The sequence below is a fragment of the Protopterus annectens genome, chromosome 1.part1 (genome assembly GCF_019279795.1).
Source record: "Protopterus annectens isolate FY-2018-M chromosome 1.part1, PAN1.0, whole genome shotgun sequence".
Lineage (NCBI taxonomy): Eukaryota > Metazoa > Chordata > Ceratodontiformes > Protopteridae > Protopterus > Protopterus annectens.
In genome coordinates this window covers 1,857,717,765-1,857,742,033 of record NC_056726.1, presented here as the reverse complement: position 1 = coordinate 1,857,742,033, position 24,269 = coordinate 1,857,717,765, and the positions used below count along the sequence as shown (strand labels likewise).

At 44.8% G+C, this 24,269-nt stretch overlaps 1 protein-coding gene across 1 annotated transcript in view; it reads right to left on the bottom strand.

Annotated features, from left to right (window-relative positions):
* Positions 1-24,269, bottom strand: part of KIF6 (kinesin family member 6) — a 4,303,753-nt gene that overhangs the window by 346,220 nt on the left and 3,933,264 nt on the right. The gene's annotated exons all lie outside the window — the stretch shown is intronic.

Genomic DNA, 24,269 nt, shown 5'->3' with positions numbered 1-24,269 from the left:
CAACGGCCTGTCTCTGTCTTTTTCTTTGTGTTTTTTCGGTATTCTGGTAGTCGGATGGCTAACCAACGTCATTTCTGGATAATTAAACCGAGAACCGAAATATTTTGAAGCAAAAATATACCGACGATGGATAGTGCACTGATTAAATAAAGCACAAAACCGACAGCAAAGTATGTCGTGGTCAGGGCCTAGGCAAGGAATACAGTACAAATGAAAATCCTTATGAGGTATTTGCTTCCCACAAGTAATACAATTATTAACTTTTACTGACATCGGTAAGGAGCAAGAAAAAGTTTCCCTAACGGGGTACTTAGCTTTTAGTTGAAGACTTTGGTTCTGAAACTCCAAAACGAAAATTTCAGGAGTCGGCCGACCGGCACTTGCGAACTGCTGCTGCTTTGGGCACCGTGCGGCAAGAAAGACTGATGTAATGGCATCGGCTGCATGTTTTATACCCCTGCTGACCTGACATCATGGAAGAAGGGACAGCAACTGACGCAGCACCCAAAACTTTGTTAATTAGGCTGACTGAGGGCAACCTGCCAGCAGATTACCCAAATGTAATGACTGCAACAGTGAAACACGACGAACATCAGGTCAGTTAAGGTTAATCATCTGCGAACTGAGGGGGTGGAGCTAGGAACTAAACCTTCTATTTAAGGAGTAAAATAAAACATTTCAGCTTTACTAGAAAGGCTCACCCAGACTCTGCTACAATTTGCTGTGAGGGAAAGGTTAGTTTGCTTTTTATTTGTTATATTACTTTATTACCTTTTTCTATTTTGAATAGTGTGATTTGTTTTATTTACTTTATGTTTTACTTGTATTCTGCTTTTAACTGCATATTAAAACTTGAAAAGAGACCATAGCTCTGTCTCCTGTGAGCCAGGCAGAAATATTTTCCCCACCCAGTTACTGTAGTGTTCTTAAACACCACTGCCTTTCTAGTTGCCTTCCCCTTTTGTTATTTTGATCATATATCTCATTTCCTCTCTGTTTTTACTGGCTTGTGTGAGTAAGCACAAAATTAGCACTTAAATTTATTGGCCATCCTACTGTATTCCATAGTACCAGAATACAAAAGTGACTACCCCTTTCAATCTATCTTGCTGTTTTAAAAATAGTGACTCTCCACTAAAACTTAACTTTTTACAAAGGTAAAATTAGAAGTTATGTACTCACCATAACGTTCCATCTGAATAGGTAGCTTCATTTGTCTGCAATCTTTGGGATACGGATCCGATCTCGGATCCGAGCCGGCAACTTTTACCACAGCATAGATCCGAGCTCCTAGCTCCTCCCTTTACCCATAATCCCCTGTCAACCCTAACTGACCTCAGATCAAGTTTGCCCGATATAAGCAATGTAAAAGTGCCCCAGAAGGGGCTAATCCAAGACAGATCCTAAAGGTCAGGGGGAAGGAGGGGGGATGGTTGCAGACAAATGAAGATACCTACTCAGATGGAACGTTATGGTGAGTACATAACTTCTACATCTGAAGTAGGAACTTCATTTGTCAGCAACCTTTGGGACAGAGTCCCCAGCTACCTGAATCCTGGGTGGCCTTTATGGAAGAACATTCCGGAGCACTGCAGAGCCAAAGGATGCCCCACCTCTGGAGACAACATCCAGTTTGTAATGACTGATAAAGGTATGAGATGAGGCCCAAGTGGCTGCGGAACAAATATCAACTAAGGGGACCCTAGATTTAAAAGCCGCCGAAGCAGCGACGGCCCTAGTAGAAAGAGCCCGAACCCCTTGAGGTGCAGGCCTTCCCGAACACTGGCACGCTAAGAGGATACAATTAGCTATCTACCGTGATAGTGTAACTTTAGAAATTGACTTGCCTAAACTTGTTTTGGCAAAGGAGACAAACAACTGGTCAGATTGCCTATGACCAGCAGTTCGATGAGTATAAAAACGTAATTGTCTGTGCACATCCAAGGAATGCAGTTTATATTCTCCTTTGTTCTGGTAATGGGGAAAGAACACGGGAAGATTAATAGATTGATTAATATTAGCTTCTGAAGACACCTTAGGCAGAAAGGATGGATTGATCCTGAGGTAAACTCTATCTGGATGGAAGGATAAATATGGCGGCTTAACACACAGAGCCTGAAGTTCAGATACCCTTTTAGCTGAAGTAATGGCCACTAAGAAGGCCGTTTTCCAAGAGAGATATTTAAGATCAACCATGGCTGCCGGCTCGAAAGGGGGGCTAGTCAAGGCTTGGAGAACCAAAGACAAATCCCATGGGGATACTACCTCCCTGACTGGAGGTCTGAGAAGGAAAGTACCCTTGAGGAAAGCTTTACAAAGCTTAGCTGTCATCAGAGGGCCTGATTCATGCCCTACATGATAATGTGAAATCACTGCCAGTTGTAACTTAACTGTAGAGCAGCTAGCCCCTTGATGAAAAAGGGTAGTTAAGAACTCCAGAACCGACGTGAGAGGCGCCGTGAAAGGATCCAATTGATGGTGTTCATAGGTTCATAGGTTCATACTAGGCTATCTGCCCTAGAGCATTTATAAGCCTAGCCAGAGTGTGTGTGGCTTTCACCACCCCTTAGGATGAGAATACTATACCAATTAATTTGCTGTGCCTCTGTCCAGCAGTGATACAGAGATGATTCCCGGGGTAAACCTACGATCTCCCATCCACTCGTCAAGATTTCTCTTGAACAGAGTCAGTGAGGGGCTCTGCCTCACATGGTCTGGGATTCTGTTCCATAGTGTAGGGAGTCTCTGGGTGATGAATCTGTCCCTCCAGCACGTCCTATTTATATCCGTGTTGAGGTTTAAGTCTTTTGCTCTCGTGGCTCTGGTGGATTTGGATTTTTTGAGGTGGAGCATGTCCATTAATTCCGGGTTGGACATGGCCTTGTATGTCAGGCACAGATCACCTCTGAGCAGACGGTATGCGACTGAATAGAGCTGGAGTTTCTTCAGTCGGGCATCGTATGACATATGTTTGAGACGCTTTATCCTTTTGGTGAGGAACTTTTGGGGTCTTTCCAACTGCTGCAGGTGTCGGGTAAGGTACATTCCGAATGGGGAGTTGTACTCAATCATTGGTCTGATAAGTGAAGAATACAGGGGTACAATGACCTCTCCTGATCTGGATGTGAATCCCTTCATGATCAGGTGGGCAATGTAGAAGGTCTTCCTAACCACTTTGGCAATGTGAGTGTCAAAGAGAGGTTACTGTCAACTTGGGTCCCCAGGTCCCTGATAACTTCTTCCGTGTTTAATGGATTACCACCTATGTGGTAATTAGGGGTTACCTTGTTTTTCTCAAAGGGTATGACTATACATTTTTTGGCATTTAGCTTAAGGCCATGGCTCTGGCACCAGTTATCCATTTCTATGAGACCTTTCTGGAGGATGTCTGTGTCTGATGGAGTGTCAATTATGGTGCCCAGTTTGCAGTCATCTGCAAATTTTGTCAACCACAATCCCCTATGTTTGCCTGCACTTCAGAAAAATAAATGCCGAACAAGAGGGGCCCAGGACTGAGCCCTGTGGGACACCGCTCGTGACCGGCTTAGAGTCTGACATGGCACCAGCAACTCTAACCCTGTGTGTTCTGTCCTTGAGCCAGTTTGCAACCCATCTTGTGACATATGGGTTTACATCTAAGCTGGTGAGCTTTTCTATGATGCCCGAGTGGGGTATTGTGTCGAACGCTTTGCTAGGTCAAGGTAGGCTGTGTGAACTGCCTTACCCTCATCAATGGCCTTAGTGACTGTTTGAAAAAGTCGACCAAGTTCAAGAGGCAGGATCTGCCCTTGACAAAGCCAAATTGGGTAGGATCCAGTGTCTGTAGGTCCCCAATGTCTTTATTTATGAGTTCCATTATGATCCTCTCCATAGCTTTGCAGACAAGGCTCGTCAAGCTTATGGGGCGGTAATTTCCAGGGTCCGTAGAAGCACCGCCTTTGTGGAGTGGGACCACAGTTGCCATACGCCATTCTTTGAGTGCGTATCCTGTAGTAAGGCTAAGATTAAACAGCAGCCTTATGTGTGGGTTTAGTTCCTCATTGAGTTCGTGTAGCACACATCCGGGGACACCGTCGGTCCCATTGATGCTGTGTTTTTGCTTTAGAGAGCAGCTCTCACCTGGGCATCTGAGATGTTTGGGAGGCTAGACTCTGGTGGGATAGATATTTCTCCTTTTGGGGGAGGGAGGGAGAAATTTGCACTGAACCTGTCTGCCAGTATGTTGGCAATGTCTGTAGGTTCAGTGATTTTTTATCATTTTGGACTAATTCTGAGCATATCTGGGAGTTTCCACCCAGGTTTCTAACATAGCTAAAGAAGGCTTTATGATTGTCTTTTGTGTCATTAGCGATTTTTCTCTCAAAGTTGGCCTTGGATGATTTTATGAGTGATCGTAGTTTTTGCTAGTATTGATCAGAGATGCCTTCCCATTTAAGGATTTTGCTCTGTCATGTAGTAGCTTTCTCCTCTTGTTGTAGAGTTTGTTTATGGCTGGAGTCCACCAGACCGGGCGCCTGCCTTTGGTGGAAAGGGTCTTGATTTTATTAGGGATTGCTTGATCCATACATTCCTGGAGGTGCTCGTAGAAGGCATTTGTAAGGGTTTCAGCAGCGTGGGTTGTGGTTTCCACTGGCTCGGGGCCTTGAAGGATACCACTCCAGTCTTAAGAAGTGTGAAGTTTGCTTTTGAGAAGTTCTTCACTGTGGTCTTTTTGCTGGGGTGGGGGCGGGATGTGGATCTCCAGTGAGATTAATTTATGGTCTGATCTCACCAATGAGGGATATACTTCGGTGTGGAGCATTTTGTCCCCATGTTTGTGATGATCAGGTCTAGTATATTTTCTCCTCTTGTGGGAATGGTGACTAGTTGTTCCATAGCATTTGAGTTTATGAACTCAAGGAACCTTTGGGCTAGGGTGTTGGGGCTTGAGTAATGTTCCCAGTCTATGTTTGGGTAGTTGAAGTCACCCAATATGATGGTGTTTGGAGAGACATTTATACTCTCCAGTGTCTTCAGGAAGGCTGTGTGGGTTTCCTGAGTTTGAGAAGGTGGTCTGTAGCATGTTACAAACTGTAGGGCAGTTTTACCTATGGTTAATTGCACCTGGATGGTCTCCAATGCTTAGTGCGTTGCCACTAACCTGGAGGTGTGGGTATCCTTTATGAATATGGATACTCCCCTCCTTTTGTGGTTCGGTCCGGATTTTGGGGCGGAGCATGATATGAGGTATAACCTGATAGTGCTGGGGTGCTCTCAGGAGCCTTGAACCAGGTTTCAGTCACAGCACAAACATCGATGTTCTCCATACTGAGGAGGGCTTGAGGGCGTGCATCTTGAGGTTTAGACTTCTGGCATTGAGCAGTATTACCCTTAGTTTTCTCCATTTTTGTTTTCTAGGGCGTAGGTTTATCATTTGAGCCTTGCCTAAAAAGGCACTATGGGGGTGGCAAGAGCCTTTGCCAATATCCGGAAGCCCAGGGTGACAGGTGCAAGCCGTCCCTTGCGAAGCAGCGTGGCTTGTCAAGCATGTCATCCCAGGCAGACAGACATTGGATCCCCTTAGAATGACACCAGTAATTAAGCCAATTATTAAAGCTGATCATTTTGTCTCTGTATTGTGGCATCATTCTTGGTGAGGGTAGGATACTGCTCAGGGTCAGGGTCATACCGGCCTGGGCTACATAATCTGAAAGCTCCTCTATGTCTCTTTTCATGTAGTCCAGGGAGGTACGTCTCAGGTCGTTCACACCGGCATGGACAATGACTGAGTCATACTTGTACTTGCTGTGGAGTGACCTGAGTGCTTGTGTTATGTGGCGGATTCTAGCGCCTGACAGGCAGCTAACTGTGATCTTTTCCTTGTTCAGTCTGGTGAGAGGGGCGTCAGTGTGTCTGACTATGGAGTCACCTATAACAAGTGTGTCTGGCATTGTGTTTGGCCTTAAGGGCTGTGACTGTTTAGCACACTGACTTTGAGAACTATGTGTTGCATGTCTTATGTCTTGAGGTGGCAGTTGCTTGGGTGTCTGCTTTGGAGGCCTCTGTAGTTTTGGTAGATTTTTGATCAGTGCCTCCGAGTATGTCTTTGTGTGTTTATGTGTTTGTTTTGCAGTTGTGATAGTTCTATGTGAAACTGGGTTTGTGGTGTGCGTGGTTTCCTTCTCCTCCTGTCTGGTCTTGCCAGTCCTGAGTTGAGAGAGCTCAGCCTCCAGTTTGGCTATATAGTTGTATTTCTCACATGTATTTGTGTTTTGTGGGAGAAGGAGTGGGTTGTCTGTGTACATGAGGCAATTGTAACATTGCCTCAAGATGCCCAGATTCACCAGCTGAACAGGAGAGGACGCTAGCAACTGACCCTTCGACATGCTAGAAAAAGTGAAAAAGTTTGCTGTGTAACTGAGTCAGAAGGGACCTATAGGGAAATGGGTATTCAAGGGGATTCTAGGCTAATGTAGTACTTTGTTTAGTATACAAGTACTTTACCTATATAAAAATGCTTTAGGAGCAAGTGCTGAGCTATTGGGATAGAGAATAGACTGTTTAGATTGCAAGTAGAGAAGTTCTAAGGGAAAAATTGAAGAGCAGACTTTACGGAGCCAGAAATACTTTAACCTTGTTTAACCGGCGCTGCCCGATGGTGCTCTATGGGCAACTCCGCTAAATCACAAAAGCGCTAAAGTGGGCTTTATAGCAGGGGGTTGAAAAGACCTAGGAATTGACCCAAAATGGCCAATAGACTACAAGTTTCTGGCTGGAACCACTGCTCTAGGGACAAATAGGCTGCTCAGTGCTCCCCACTCCCACTGGTGAACAAAGAAGCTTCCCTTTATCCAAATAAGGATATGGAATAGCACAGGAACCAAGCCAAAGCCCAGAGATCAGCAAACTCTGAAGACTGGACTATTCTAGTTCAGTAAGGCGGGAAAACAAGATTTTTTTTTTTGTTTTTTGTTTTTTTCTTTTTTGCAGAAAACAGAAGAAAAACAGACAGTAAATGCTATAAATGCTTTTAAACGGCTAGCGCACTTGAGTGTGTTAGCCTACAAGTAAAATTAAGCAACAAATAACTTTTTTAAAAGTGCAAAACAGTTAATCAACACAAAAACAGTTTAAATAGAATGCAGAGCTGTATAAACAGGCGAAAAAGCAGTCGCTAAGCAGTAAATAATCAAAAAGCCAGAAAAAAATACTTAAATCAGGAAAAAGTCACTCTTTTGCTCTCTGCTGCTTGTAGAACTCTGCAGTACACCACGAGGAGCTGTGCTGAGTTGAATACAAGCGCTAAAGCGGGCTTTATTACAGGGGGCTGAAAAGAGCTAGGAATTGACCCAAAATGGCCAATAGACTACAAGTTTCTGGCTGGAACCACTCCTCTAGGGACAAATAGGCCGCTCAGTGCTCCCCACTCCCACTGGTGAACAAAGACGCTTCCTTTTATCCAAATAAGGATATGGAATAGCACAGGAACCAAGACAAAGCCCAGAGATCAGCAAACTCTGAAGACTGGACTATTCTAGTTCAGTAAGGCGGGAAAACAAGATTTTTTTTTTCTTTTTTGCAGAAAACAGAGGAAAAACAGACAGTAAATGCTATAAATGCTTTTAAGCGGCTAGCGCACTTGAGTGTGTTAGCCTACAGGTAAAATTAAGCAACAACTAACTTTTAAAAGTGCAAAACAGTTAATCAACACAAAAACAGTTTAAATAGAATGCAGAGCTGTATAAACAGGCTAAAATGCAGTCGCTAAGCAGTAAATAATCAAAAAGCCAGAAAAAAATACTTAAATCAGTTATAGCAAATACAGTTATAACAAATGCTCTGAAATATACTGTATATTTCCAAAATGTTTGAGAAGGACAGTCAGAACACAAGAAGGTTCAGGCGAAAGAGAAAAAAAAGTTTTGTTTTACTTTTTGAAAGGGAAAAAGGAGGAACAGAAGGCCTTATCAAATGTTCTCTCTGTATTAAGCAGAATGAGCTAATGACACTAGACTGGGAGGTGTGTCACAGTAGGGGCGGGCAACTGCAAAGCCACCAAGTGACAGAAACTTTTTTTTTTTTACAAGAACACAAAAGAACCAGCCCCCACTAGCCAAGAGATAATTACACAGAGGAAATGTTTCAGTTTACACAATAGCCTACAAGACAGCAAGCACTAGAGACAAATGAAAGTTTTTAAACAGATAAGGATTTGTGAAGATACTGAATAGACAAAGTGCTTTATATATATTAAATTGTAAAAACAGTAATCTGTAAAAATAATCAAAAAAAAAAAATTCCGCCCAAATTGAGAAACGTTTCCACTTGCTTCGGTAGACTCTTCTGGTGGAAGGTTTATGTGCTGCTACTAGGATGGCTTTGACTGGTGAGGAGATTCCGGGAGTCCTAATCAGGAGTGGAACTGGAGCAACCAAGCCATCAGCTTGAGGTTGACCAGGTTGGGTGCCTGGAGACCCAGAGGGTGGGTAATGAGATCCGGGAGTGGATCCAGAATCCATGGTGGATGAATTAGGTGAGACCACAGGTACGGGAACCATGTTTGACGAGGCCAGAATGGGGCAATGAGGATCATTTTGCTCCCCAGCCGACTGGCTTTCTGTAGGAGTTTCAGCATCATGGGCAATGGAGGATAAGCGTAAAGGAGACCAGGAGGCCAAGCATGTACTAAAGAGTCTCTCGGGGACTCCCCCTGAGGGGGAATTAGAGCAATGTAGCTGTTGCATTTGGTATTTGAAGGAGAGGCAAAAAGATCGCAACAGGGTTGCCCCCATAGGGCAAATATCTGTTTCGCTACTAGGGGATTGAGAGACCATTCGTACGGAGTCAGGATCGAATGACTGAGCCTGTCTGCTAGGATGTTGAACCATCCCGGAATGTGCGTTGCAATAAGAAAGCGGTTGGTGGAAATCGCCCATTCCCACACTCTCATGGCCTTGTGACAAAGGGGATAAGACCTGGTTCCCCCCTATTTGTTGATGTACCAGACAACTGACATGTTGTCCGTTTGTACTGTAATTGTCCCAATCGGCAGAAGGCTGTGAAGTGCCTGCAAAGTCAAAAGCACTGCCCTCATCTCTAGGACATTGATATGCAAGGAGGTCTCTGTGTCATTCCACGTGCCTTGGACCGTTCTGCCTGAATAGTGCCCCCCCCACCCCAGACGAGAGGTGTCCGTGGTCACTGTGGCAACGGGGGAAGGCATCGAAAATGGTCGTCCCTTGTGGAGACTCGGGGACCGGAGCCACCACATGAGCGATGTTCTGCAAGCCCTGCTTGGGGAATAGGATGGGACAGGAGGTTGCGAGACAGGGACCATTGTACTTGGAGGGTCCATTGCAGTACCCTCATATTTAGGCAGGCTAGGGGTAGTAGAGGACTAGCTCCACCATGGACCCTAGAGCCCTCAGGATCAATTCCGCAGGTGGAGCAGGAAGAATGAGAATGGCCTTGACATGCAACCTCAGGTTCTGAAGCCGATCGGGAGTTAAGAAGGCAAGCATTATCCTGGAATCCAATCTGGCCCCTATAAAATCAATCGCCTGTGAGGGGATTAGAGAAGATTTGGTCATGTTGATAGTTAACCCTAGACATGGAGCAAGGTTGAGGAAGTAATCCCTGCCTGAACAGAGCAGATGCCTTGTTGGGGCAATGAGGAGCCAGTCGTCCAGGTACGGAAAGTCCTGAATTCCCTGAAGCCTCAGGTGGGCCGCTATGACCGCCAAGACTTTGGTGAACACCCTGGGGGCTGAGGTGAGACCGAAGGGAAGGGCCCTGAACTGAAAATGACTGGCTCCCAGCCGGAAGCGGAGGAACCTCCTGGAGCGTCTGTCCACTAGGATGTAGTAGTACGCATCCTTGAGGTCTATCGAGCACATCCAATCATTCTCCCGTAATAGGGGGAGAATAGATTGTAAGGTGATCATTCGGAACTTTTCTTTGGGTACTGCCAAGTTCAGGAGAGAGAGATCGAGAATGGGTCTCAAGTCCCCCGTCTTTTTTGGCACCAGAAAGAACCTGGAGTAAAACCCCGATCCGAACTGATCTGGGGGGACGGGTTGGATGGCTCTTTTTTGTAAAAGCTGCTGAATTTCTGTAGCAGCTGCCTCCCTCTGATTGGGTGGTACGTCGGGGAGGCTTCTGATTTTGGTGGTTACAATAAAGGGAATTTGGTAACCTCTGGATATGATGTGAAGCACCCAGCGATCTGTTATGGACTCCCACATTGCTAGGTGCTTCGAAAGACGCCCCCCAACTGCCTCCAGAGAGGAGCAGCCGGGCAACCCCTCAGGGGTTCTGTGTGGGCCTCTCAGAGAAGGGTTCTCTGGACCCAAAGTTTCTGGGACCCCCCTCTGCCTCTTGGGCGGCGTCCTCCCTGTCCTCCTCTGCCACGAGAGGACTGGTTGTCCGGAGCAGACTGGGACTGATGCGATTTTCGGAACCACATCTTCTGACCCTTTTGTTTCCTAGAAAAGGACCTCTGGGGAGCAGAGAAGTGGACTCCGATGGCAGACAATGTCTTCCTGTCTTTCTCGCTCTGGACTAAACTGTCGCGAACAGTTTTGCCAAAAAGTGCAGAACCATCAAAGGGGGCATTCGCGAATGACACCTTAAAGGGTTCCGAGAAGTCACAGTGTCAGAGCCAGGCCTGGCGCCTGATTACTAGGCCGGCTCTGCCGGCTCTAGCGGCTCCTTCAGTGGCGTGTGACAAGAGCCGCATAGAGGTGTTAGAAACTGAACGTAGAGTAAACATTCGGGAGGAGTACAGATGCTTGTCTCCTTCCGACATGGACTCTGGGGGGGATGCAGCGTATTTTTTTATTAGATCCCACTGCATCCGGATGACGTGTGCCATATACTTCAGCGCTCTCATGGAGAAGGTTGCTGAACTAAAGACCTGCTTCCCCAGGCGGTCCATCGCTCGAGAGTCCTTACTTGGAGGGTGGACCGCAGAGCTCTCCTGAGCCAGCTCTCTCTTGGTGGCCGCCGCCACCAACATGGCATCCACAGGGGGACCTCTGCTCCAGTGGGTTCTCTCAGCAGGGGGACTTAGGATCCTATCCGGGTGCTTGGGGATTGGCTCCACAGTGTCCAGCTCCTTCCAAGTCCTGGTGGAAATAAGGTCCACCAAGGGGTCGGGGGGAGGGGACACCCAAGAGGTAGATGGCCCTGCCTCTAGGAATACGGACTCATCGGAGGAAGCCTTGAGGGCAGACCACCCTCCCCTAATCCTGAGCATCTCCATGATGTCTCCAAAGGAGACATCCTCAGGGGGTGACCTTGGGGAGCCTTCCCCTTCATCTAAGTCTGTATCTTCGGTAAGGGACTCAGGGGAGTCCATGTGCCTCCTCTTACACTTGGCTTTGTGAGGGACCTCTTCGGGGGGGCTGACCGAGGAAGACTCACCAGCAATATCACGTTCCGCAGGAACACCCAGAGATGTTGAAGCAGGCTGTCCCGAAGACCGGGTGATGGGAGCCCGGACCAGAGGGAGTGCAGGGAGGAGCCGAAGCCAGGACCGGGGGTCCGGATACACTCAACAGTGCCCTCTCCACCACCACGAAAACTGAGGGGGAGCTACTCTCAATAGGCTCCGAGAGTCGGCTCCCACTCAGATCCGAAGCGGGGACCGGATCCGGGGCTGAGACCCTCGGATCCAAAGGACCCATGTGCTCTGACCGGGACGGAGCCGAAGTCACACAAAGTCCCTCGGATCCGAAGCTCCGCCCACGGCTCCGAGAGGTCGGATCCGACAAACTCGAGGGACCAGTCGGAGACGAAGAAACTAGTACTGTCGGCTCCGACACACCCTCGGATCCGACGCGGCTCGGCTCCGAGTGCTCCAAACCCGGGAAGTGGGACGGAGAAGGAGCGATTGGTGCAAAAAATGGGGTCGAGCTCCCCCCCCAGAGGGGGGAGGCAAGAGCTCTCCCATCTGCAGCTGGGCCTGGATGAACCTCCTCATCATCCGGTCCATGTCTGCATCTGACATACTAAATGTAGACCTCGACGAGGCCACCGAGGCAGACCTAGAGTGATGCCTCAATGACCTCGACGGGGACCGGGTTGCCTCCTCCCCAGGTCCCGGTGAAAAACAAGGGGACCGGAGCCGAGGAGGAGAAGATCCAGAAACCCTGGATGGAGAAGCCCGCTTGGCGGGCGGGGCCGAGGAAGAGTCCTCGGCCCGCCGCTTATGGTGCTTCTCCTTCCTTTTAGTTTTTCCAGCCTCCCTTTCCTCCTGAGCCAAAACAGGAGGTTGAGTCCCGACTGGAGGAAGCGGGGCAGGGGTGGCTGCTACCAAGGACTGGGTAGCAGCCATCGAAGAACCGGAGGTCGGAGCCGAGTCCGGGGGTAAAAGGCCCGCCAGAATCAGCTTCGATCTCTGGTCCTTAAGTGCCCTGGGGTTGAACGCTGCACAAATCGTGCATCCCGAAGAAAGATGTTCAACCCCAAGGCACCTAACGCACCGGGTGTGGCCATCTGCCGGTGAGAGCTTATGGCCACACTCGGTACATTTTGAAAAGATGGCTTTAGGGGCCTCCGACATATTGAATGTAAAACACACTCACTAGGCCCCTAACACACCACAAACACACACTACGGACCAGCGAGGGTAGAGTGGAAAAATTTTACAACAAAAATAGATAATTAAGAGGGAACCTAAGCAAACTCACACAATCACACAAGAAAGTACAAAAATTCTAAGATTTTTCTCACAAAAACCTTCCGAATTGCCAGGAGCTCAAAATCCAGCTTGTTGGCTTGAAGCACGGCAAACTAGATCTGAGGTCAGTTAGGGTTGACGGGATTATGGGTAAAGGGAGGAGCTAGGAGCTTGGATCTATGCTGTGGTAAAACTTGCCGGCTCGGATCTGAGATCGCATCCGTATCCCAAAGGTTGCAGACAAATGAAGTTCCTACTTCAGATCTTAAGTTACCTACTTTCACATCTAACTCCTCTAGTGCACACTGCAGTGTTTAGGATAAACCTTTTTTTTCATCTTACCTTTAAGCATCCCTGTGACTAGCACTTGCTTTAAAACCTGTTGGAAAGCACTAGGAAGTCTTAACTGATACAAGCACTCAACTCTCCTTGTTAATAAGGAGAAATTAATCGAAGGCACTAAACAGCCTATAATTGCAAAGTACCTTGCTAAGGTAAGTGGAAGATAGCTCCTGTACTTTATATAAAAAAAAAAAAAAAAAGCACCAAAGCAGGCATTTCCAAGGGTCAGCTTCTGGTGATTTCTCCTGTCCACCTGGTGAATCTGGGCATACTGGGGCAATGCAGCAATTCCCTCATGTACACAGACAACCTTCTCCTCCTACCCCCTCAACACTACAACCTACGAGAGATGCACTTACATAGCGAAACTGGAAGCAAAGCTCTCTCCACCAAGATTGTACTAGACAGTCAAGAGAAGGTTAGTGCCCGCACTACAGCTCAAGCACCACATAGCCCTTCTAAACCCACACCACTAACACCCACACATAGCAACACTAAACCCTCATATGTGGAGAGCCTTAACATTAACCTGCCCAAGCAACAAGGACCTCCGAAGCTGAAACACAAACACCAATCACAACCAAAGTGTTACATAGCTCACAACACCAGTGTGCCACCCAACAGCCCCTAACGCAAGACAACGTACCCAACACTTTAGTCATAGGTGACTCTATAGTCAGGCACACTGATGTCCCACTCACCATGCTGAACAAGGAGAAAATTACAGTCAGCTGCCTGCCGGGTGCCAGGATCTACCACATAACGCATGCACTCAAGTCACTCCACAACAAGTACAAATATGACTCTGTCATTGTCCATGTTGGAGTGAACGACTTGAAACATACCTCCGTGGACTACATGAAAAGAGACAAGAAAGAGCTCTCAGATCATGTGGCCCAGGCTGGTATGACCCTAGCCCTGAGTAGCATCCTGCCTTCACGCAGAGTATAAGGACAAAATGATTGACTTCAACAATTGGCTAAGCTTCTAGTGTTATTCAAAGGGGATCCAGTATCTGTCTGCCTGGGATGACATGATCCGACAGACCATGATGCTTTGCCAGAGATGGTCTACATCTGTCGCCCCTGGGATTCAGGTTACTGGCTAAGGCTCTTGCCACCCCTATAGTGCCTTTTTTAGGAAAAGTTCAAAGGACAAAACCACCACCATAACAGGTACAAGCATGCAAAATCAGAAGGTAATGCTACTCAATGTTAGAAGTCTAAATCTCAAAATGCACTCTCTTGAGGTACTCCTAAAAATGGAGAACATCGATATCTGTGCAGTAACTGAGACCTGGTTCAAGGCTCCAGACAGCAGCCGTGCAATACCAGGCTACAACTATTACCACACTTTTCAGCCACCAAACCAGGACTGAAACACTAAAGGTGGAGGAGTGTCCAAATTCACCAAGGATATTCACACCACCAGGCTAGTTGCCCAACACAATGCATCTGAAATTCTCCAGGTGCAACTAACACTAGGTAAGACTGCAATCCAAATTCTAGCTTGCTACAGATCCCCCACCATACCCAATGATTCTCACTACACCTTTCTAAACATACTGGAAAATATTAAGATACAACCAAACACCCTAATACTGGATGATTTCAAATACCTTGCCATTAACTGGGAAAACTACTCGTGTAGCAACAGCTTTGCCCAACGGTTCATGGAATTCATAAATTCTAATGCCCTGGATCAACTAATCTTTAGTTCCACCAGGGGATCCATTATCCTAGACCTGGTCATTACTAACATGGGAAAGCGATGCTACACACATACTATGGTCACCCCCTCGGTCAGGTCTGACCATAAGCTAATCACCGTTGATATCCACATCCCACCTCCACCCCCCAGTAAGGAAACCTCCATAAAAAACTTCTCCAAAGCCAACTGCATGCTACTCAAGTCAGAAGTGACAAACTTCATGACACCCATGCAGACAGGAACTGAAAGTTCAACTGCTGAATCCTACACTAAGGCACTGTACGAGCACATCCACTTGTGCATGAATCGTGCCATCCCCAATAGAACCGAGATGCTCTCCTCCAAAAAAGGAAGCCAATCTGGTGGTCTCTTGCCATAAACAAACTTTACAACAAAAGGAAGAAACTGTTGCAGAAAAGAGGAAAATCCCAGGATGCAAAAAACTCCCTTACCAGCCTCAGTAAGAAGCTGAGATTCCTCATAAAATCCTCCAAAGCTTGTTACGAAAATAAAATTGACAAAGATTCCAAAGACAACCACAAGGCATTCTATAGCTACGTCAAGAATCTAAATGGCAATGCTCAGATCTGCTCTGAGCTACAGCAGAATGGCATTAAATATACTGATCCCAAGGATATTGCCAATATCCTGGCAGATCAATTCAGTGCAAACCTCACCCCCTTCTCACCCCCTAAAGGGCTCATCTCAATACCGAAAAATTGCCAAATTCCGGTAATAACGGCCACACAGGTAAAAAACACACTCTCCAAAGCTAAGAATACAGCATCCATGGGAGCAGACGACATCCCAGGCTGTGTACTACATGAACTACAAAATGAACTGGCACCTCACCTAAGTGTCATGTTTAACCATAGCCTCACCTCAGGCTTTGTGCCCAATGAGTGACGCACAGTTATAGTTATCCCACTCCACAAGGGGGGATCCACCTTGGATCCCGGGACCTACCTCCCCATCAGTCTGACGAGCCTGATCTGCAAGGCCATGGAACATATTATCATGGAACTTATAAAGAAAGACATTGGCAACCTTCAAACACTGGACCTCACACAGTTTGGGTTCGTGAAGGGCCGATCTTGTCTCCTGAACCTGACTAACTTCTTCAAATCAGTCTCCAGAGCTGTGGACAAGGGTAACGTGGTCCACACAGCCTATCTGGACCTCATCAAGGCCTTCGACACCATCCCCCATTCTGGAATCATAGATAAGCCTACTAAGCTGGGCATTAATCCCTACGTCACTCGATGGGTTGCCAAATGGCTTACTGACAGAACCCACACTGTAAAAGTAGCCGACTCCAAACCCAGCTCCAGACAAGTGAAGGTACCTCAGGGTTCAGTCCTGGGACCACTCTTGTTTGGCATCTACTTGTCTGAAGTACAGGCCAACACTAAGGGACTCTGGCTAACAAAGTTCGCAGATGACTGCAAACTGGGAGCCATTATTGAATCCCCAAATGATCTGGATATTCTACAAAAGGGCCTTACAGAAACAGATGCTTGGTGCCAGAGCCACAGGCTCAAGCTCAATGCCAAGAAAAGTATATTTATCCCCTTTGGGAAAAAACGTGTACCTGTGAATTACCACATAGGTGGCAGTACACTAAACACCGAAAGTGTGATAAGAGACTTAGGGACACAGGTGGATAGTGGTCTCACCTTCGATAACCACATCACCAAAACAGTCAGGAAATCCTTCTATGTGGCACACCTCATCACTAAGGGCTTTTCATCCAGAAAAAATTAGGTCATTGTCCCACTGTGCTCATCCCTCATTAGACCCATTACAGAATACAATGCCCCTTTTGGTATGCACCTCTCAAGACATCTGCAACAACTGGAAAGGCCGCAGAAATACCTCACTAAAAGAATCACAGGCCTAAAGCAGATGCCCTATGCTGACCATCTAAAAAAAACTCCACCTATACTCTGTCGCATATCGTTTACTCAGAGGCGATCTCTGCTTAACATACAAGGCCATGTCAAACCCAGAGCTGTTGGACATGGTACACTTAAAGAAATCCCAGTCCCTCAGAGACACAAGCTCCAGGGATCTAAACTTTGTCATCACAATGAACAAAACATGCTGGAGGGATAGGTTCCTGACCCAGAGACTCCCCAGACTCTGGAATAGACTGCCCATACACGTCAAGCAGAGCGCTTCTTTGGCTCTCTTCAAAAGGAGCCTTAATGACTGGATGGGAGATAGGAAATTCACCCCGGGGATCATGTCAGTCGCTCTGCTAGACAGGGGTCCAAGGAAGTAAATACTGTGGGAAAAAAGAGCCAGGGAATTGTTATGGCTAGGCTTGTATAGGCCCTAGGGCCGATAGCCTAGTACCAACCTATGAACCTATGGTGTCGAGCATTAGCATGACCAGGATATATTCAGATGTAGTTTGAGCAGGCTTTCAAAGTGTGGTACTGTCAGTGAGTTTGTTGTGTTCTGGGATGGTGATCCTTATTTTTGAGACATAGCAGGTGTAAAGTGAGTCTCTGGCTGAGTTATTAGATTTAGTTGTTTTAAATAAGAACTTGTCAGCAGAGTGAAGGTCTCGTCCCTTGAAGGAGAGTAAGACAGCATTTATCTGGGTAGTAAATAATTTTATATGCAGATACTAACTGTGAATGTTTTAGGATGTTGCTTACTTTGAGACAGTTGTCTCAGTGTTTGACAGTAGTGGCTTCTATGTCTTGAGTTACTAGCAAATTTAGCAATTTCATTATAGCAAGAGGCTTGTTTGGATTCGAGCAGTGTTTAGGTTAGTTAGGATGGGTGATACATAAGAAAGGTCTGGGAGTAAGTAAAGTGAGGCTAATGTTTACTATGCTGTGTCTGTAAGATATTGTTTGACTCTATAGAGGGAGCCAAGTTATTGACTTTTTTTTTTTTTTAATGGTTTGTCAGATATGGTAGTCAATTAAATTTTTGGGGGGTGAGGATCATTGATTTGGTTTTATTTCCATTAAGGAGCAGGCATGATTTTTTTTTACCCTGGTTTCCATAGAAGTAAAAGCAGTCTGGATAAATTCCTGGAGTTTTGAGACAGGGTTGCACAGATTAATGCTGAATCATTGATGTATTGGACAATGCTCGCATATCATGTGGCAGTATGGAATTTATTTATAAAGATGTTAAAGAGGAGTGGTCTGTGGATTAAGCCTTAAAGAGGAGTGGTCTGTGGATTAAGCCTTATGAGACTTCCATAGTGACTGGTGGAAATAGGGAGTAATCCCGATACCATTCGACCTCTTGTTTTCTTTCAGAGAGATAGCTAAAGAACTACATAAGGGAGTATTGAGAAGTCCAATGGAAGCAAGTTCAGAGAGTAACCAATAACCAGTTGCCCTCATAGATAACTGCTAGCATAAGGAAAAAACGAGGAAGGCTCTGCTTACTTAAAACTGCAGAGCTTCACTGTGTCTTCACAGAGAACTTGGAATGCAGATGCATTTCACTGCTTCAAAAAAAAGCGAATGTTTTTTTCTTGTTAAGTAGTGATTGTCGGGGGTAGGGAAGTTATATCCTGTTGAAATTAAAGTAAAATAGGAGTTAGGTAGACAATTATCAAAACATCAAGATGATTTATTCAGAGAAACATTTGCAGAACAGTATATCATGTAGACTAAAATACAAAGGTGGGAATTTACATGACAAAATACAGCTATAACAACCTGTTATGAGGTCAAGAATGATAAGGATGGAAATCACTACTGGGATGCTTTTACAGCCCATGACTTTCCCATGGAAGACAGTTCAAGTATCTACCAGAATATCTCTGAAAAACACTTTTGCCTTTGCTTGAAGCCTCTGTCTTCAAAATATGCTCTACTCTTGCATATATGTATACCGGATTGTTTTTTTCCCCAAATTTTGCAAATTTCTTTCAGACCTGGATATCTCCCTCTATCCCTTCCTGCCCTCATACTTACACTTTGATTAATCAAGTTAACCCTTCTGATTACCTATGATCTGATCTGAACCTATAATTTATGTGAAAGAAGCTAGAGAAGTAGTGCCACTTTAGTTGCCCTGTTTGGGAGATTTCTGCAGAGACAGAATCTCCAAAACATTACAGAGCAGTCTGAATGAGATATTTCTATAATATCATAGGCAATCAGAATTCATCATAGGAAACATTCCTTACACCAAATTAAAATTCCTAAACCTACTCCAAGAACAAGAAGCACTTTAGGACTCGCAATAAAAAAAGGCTGACCTATAGCATACACAAACTTTAAAAAGATATGACTATTCTCATCACATTGTTTCTTTTACTAGTGATTTGCAATCACATGCATGTTTACTTACTGATATCATTCTGCAATTGCCTGATCCTAGAAAAAGCAATGCCAGAAAAAGAAAGTTCTAAATGCAGATTTCTAGGCTTGCATGGGCCTTCCCCTAAATAAACTCAGCCTTTCTCAAAAAAAAAAAAAAAACATCTCATCATTTGAGAAACAGTGCACCACATACATAGATAGACAGATATTGTCTTCCAGCTTTCTGCTGCGCACTTCCTCTTACCAAATATCCCAGCATACTCCTAAGCCCCCTTCAAGTCATTTAGACTATATACATGCAGCTGAGGTAATGACATGCATGATTAACAAAGACTATGTGCCTTAAAAGCACACAGATATTTACTGTGATCATAAATATTTTGAACTTGAAAAGAGACCACAGCTCTGTCTCTTGTAAGTCAGACAGAATTGTTTTCTCACTCTCCCACTTTGCTGTGTTCTTAAACACCACTGTCTTTCTAGTTGCCTGTCCCTTTTGTTAATTTGATCATATATCTCCTTCCCTCTTTCCTTTCACTGGTTGGTGTGAGTAAGCACAAAATTAGCATTTTGTAATCACTCCCCTTCAACTATTTACCAGATTACAAAAGTGCCCATCCCCTTTCAATCTATCTTGCTCTTTTAAAAATAGTGGTTCTTCACTTATAGACAGCTAAAACTTAGGTTACCCAATATCATATGTAACTGCTTAGTGCACACAGCAGTTTTTAGGATAAACCATTTTTTTTCATCTTACATTTAAATATCTATTGCAAAACCACCAGTTAATGTAGTCATCTTGGAATTAATGCTTCTGTTTTCTCCTGGTGAGAGAAGGAGTACATAGTCATTATTTCCTGGAGACTCCTGATCACCAGAAAGCCTAGTGACTGCTTTATAAGTGACACTTGGACTCTATGCTTATATGCTGGTCCTGGTGAGAGAAGGAGCAGAGTGCATTGATCCCTGACTGTTTCTGCTTGGAGAGTGAGTGTCTGTGCTTAACTTTCCTGATTTGCCTGGTTGCTGTTCAAGGCATCTACCAGAAAAAGGCAACAAGCCTACAGACCCTTGCATCATCTGGGATAGACTGAGGATCACCAAACTGGCTGTGGCCTGCTTCTCTTCTTGTGATTGGTGATAACATTTTGCTTCTGGTAAGAGAAGAAGTAAAGCAGCATTGTATCCCAACAGAGTGAAGCTGTGGTGAGACCAGCATTAGTAGTAGCCAGGCAGTAGCCATTCATATGACTCCCCTTTTTTCATCATTCTTGCCAAGCTAATTCTTTGTTTTCAGTAAGTACTGCTTGATTTATTTCTAACTTCAGAATATCTACCTAAATACTTCATCCTTAAATTTTCAAAGTCTGTGTATTAGTTTTCCCTCAAATGTTTGGCAGTGATCTGTAAAGACTGAAATACCTTGAGTGGAAATGTTCCTGCAAAAGCACAATTGAAATTTCTCCAATACCTAGTTGCACAAAGGACAACTAGTTTGCAGTGACAAGTACTGTCCACATAGTTGCAAACTGGATACTCCTGACAGTGATTGATATTCTCACTCCAACTGTCTAATCAATAAAAAAGGGCCTGTTGTCATGGATATGAACTTTCCTTCTGTCTCCATTACCAGCTTGGTGGCTATGGACATCCTGAGGCAATGCAGAAATTACCTCACATTTACTGACAACCAGTTAATTCTCAAACAAACTGATATGGTGTAAAGGCTGCCAGCCTAGCCAGATAGAATTTTATAGATAATTCTGTCATTTGTACATATCAACATTAGCCACAGGTTTGTCTCTTAAATGTGAAAAGACTGTTGTTAGATGTGGAACTGCAAAAATGTAACAACAGTGCACTCTGCTGGCAGAAAGCTGACCAAATAAAGCATGTTGTGACCCTTTGATCTAAACATGGTGCTGAAATGTCTAAATGAAGACATTCTTTCTATTGTTTTAACCAAGAGTTAAATTGCTAGATTTAAACATGCAAATGTCTTTTTATTGCACTGCTTCCCGACCAGCTGCTAGATAACAAAAGGAGATGTTAAGAATGTAAATGTGGTTTCTGTTAGCCCGGGAACCTAGGAAAGTGTGAAGAATGATGTAATGTGAATCAGCAATGTGATTTTGAAAACAGAGAGAATCAGGGAGCATTAAGCATTTTGGTCTTGACCATCCAACTCATCAGCACTCTGCCTGTGTTTTATATGAAAGTTTATTTTAGACTTGTGTTTTCTCTTAGAAATAGCTAGAAACTAGAAAGATTAGACTAAGTGTTTTTCTGTGATGTCAGAACTGTACTACTGAATTATTTTAAGTATTTCTCTGTGATCTCTGTGTGCTCTTAAGGGAAATTGCACATTGCTGTGTGTATTTGTTATCCTTTCCTACTATATAAGACACCCCTCACTGGTGTCAGTGGTGAGGATTGAGGCTCCTTGATTGCTGGGCCAGGGCACCAGGGCATGGGAGTCACATATTAATTGTTTGGCAGTGGTGGGATATCCACACCACATATTAATTGGTTGCCAAATACTAATTGGCTTGTAGTGGTGTGGGTAGAGTGAATTCTTGTAGCTTGTGTACAGTGAGCTCTGAAGGTGTTTTGTACTCTAAATCAGCCACACAGTGAATACTCAAGAGTTCAGATCACAATTGTTTTATTTCTTTTGTTAAAACAAAGCAGTGACAAAAATGTTGTTCCCAACGGTGTAAATACCTCTCTGCTAACATGAAAAGTACCAATAAATAATCCAACAAATAACGCTGAGAGGTAACCGAGGACTGGATAAATTTCAACCGTGTGTTTGGGAGAGGTTTAAACAAAATATTTATTACAAGAGATATTTTCATGGTATGTGTCTTTGATTATTACATAAAATAGTAATATATAGTAATATATAAATAGTAATATATAATCCTAAATGAATTTATATTGCATTAGGAGATGGTTTGATATAATATTTAGTACAAGATATATTATTTAAGTTAATATTTATTATTATTATATATAAATTAATTGCATTATTATATATATTTTTGAATGAATTTTACATTGCGCTAAGTAAACACTTTTATGAATCAGCATGGTTATGAGACGTCAAGTGAAATTTTTACATATTTAGTTATTGTGTTAATATGTAGATTAAGGTTGTATTTAATATACAGTGTACTTGTGTCGATTTTATTATTAAGAAGGAAGGTATAGAAACGTGAGTTTCTCCTAGCCCTTTAAATAACTTAATTAGAAGGTATCCACGTGTTCTATATATATATATTGAACTTAATTAATGCATTTGAATGTTAACGGTCTGAAGAAGCCATAGTGAAAGCGCTTACCATTTTTATCTAAATAAAAGTTACTGCTTTTGGATTTTACACCATATTTACGTGCTGTTTTTTCCGTGGGCTTTTCATGGTTGAAATTTATCCAGTCCTTGGTTACCTCTCAGCATTATTTGTTGGATTATTTCTTTTGTTAGCTTAGTTAGTCAGGGAGAGCAGGCAGCATGTCAGCAGAGTAGTATGGAAAGCTGACAAGGAGCCAGCTGGCGGAGATGTGCCTGGCTAGTGGACTGGTGCATGGAAACCTGACTAAGGCAGACCTGATTGTAGACTTGGTTACAGCTGCATCAGAAAACAGCAACCAGGAGGACAATGAGACTGGCAGTGGAGATACCATCGAAGAATGGACAGCTCAACTTTTCTGCAGAGGACTTAAAAATCCATCCTGGAGCTAAAAAGACTTGAGTTGGAGGCCAGGCATGTGGGAATAGAAGCAACTGAGAGACTGAGGCATCTACAGAGTGAGGGCAATGAGAAACTACTACGCCTGGAAGCTGAGGAAAAGGAGAGGCAGAGGCAGCATGAGAAGCAGATGTTGACTCTTCACCAGAGTCATGAAGGAAATGGGGACAGGAGTAACTGGACCCCAGAAGCACAAAAGGTCAGTAAACTTCTTCCGCAGTTTAAAGAGACGGATAATTTTGATAGTCATATTCATATGTTTGAGAGGGTATGCAAACAATATGGTGCTGATCAAAGGATCTGGGTATGGTTCCTGACCCCCTTGCTCCATAGTAAAGCTGTAACTGATTTGTCAAAAATGTCTGACGTTGCATGTTTTGATTATACTGCTGTTAAAAAATCACTTGCTAGAATTGTTTAAGCTAACACCTGAAACATATAGGAAAACGTTTTGTGAGCATAGACGCAAGGCAGATGAAAGCGTGTGTGAATATGTTGCTGAACTGAGCACTTATTTCCATAGGTGGGTGAGTGGATGCCAGGTCAGCACTTTTGAAAGGCTTGCATACCTTTTGATGAGGGAACAAGCCCTTAGCACTTTGCCTGAGGACATGAGGATCTGGTTAGCTGATAGCCAATGTGCTACTTCAGATGAGTTGGGGAAGAAGGAGACCTATACCTGGAAAGCAGGGCAGTGCTGCACAGGAAAGGGACCCCCAGTACTGGTCATGGGTCTAAAGGAACCCAGGGTGGGAAGCACAGACTGCCCCAACAGAATTTGCCAGTAGCAGGGGAAGCCACTAGTCCAGGTACATGTCCAGGAGCTGGGGTTACATGTTTTGAATGCAACCAGTGGGGCCATGTGGCATACAGGTGTCCACAGAGGCAAGGTGGGGAACAAAAGGTGAGGGAGCCAGTAAGTGGGAAAGACAAAATGCCAATAATAGGTCGTCTTGAGACAATAGGGGTACTGAACTACCATCCTGTAGATGTCCTGATAGGGAAGGATTTGGATCAGGCAGTACCATGTGCTTATGCAGTTATACACAATCAGGCAAGGAGACAAGCATGTGGGTCTGGTAGCCTGGGGGAGACCGAGACAGACTACATACTTGCAGCCAGGACTGGTGAGGTGGTTACTTCAGGGAGGAAGCTACTCTGTAGCAGTGAGACTGAATGTGAGCCACAGCTGCTTGTGGGTACTGATAGTCCCTTGGACAGAGTGACTTCAAAGGTAGAGTTGAGTAGTAGTACCCAGGCTGACAGTGAGGCACCACTGTCAGAGGATGCCAGACTTCCTGTGGAAGGGGAGCTGGGAAGGGTTAGAAGGAGAGAGTTGAGACAGGTTCAGCTCTCAGACCCTACATTGCAAGGCCTGAGGCAAGTAGCTAGGGAGGCACCTGATTCTCAAGGAAAGGGGGAATCTGTATACCGGGACAAAGGGTTACTATACAGAGAGTGGACCCCTGAGGGAGGGCTAGAAGGTGAGGGAGTACAGCAGTT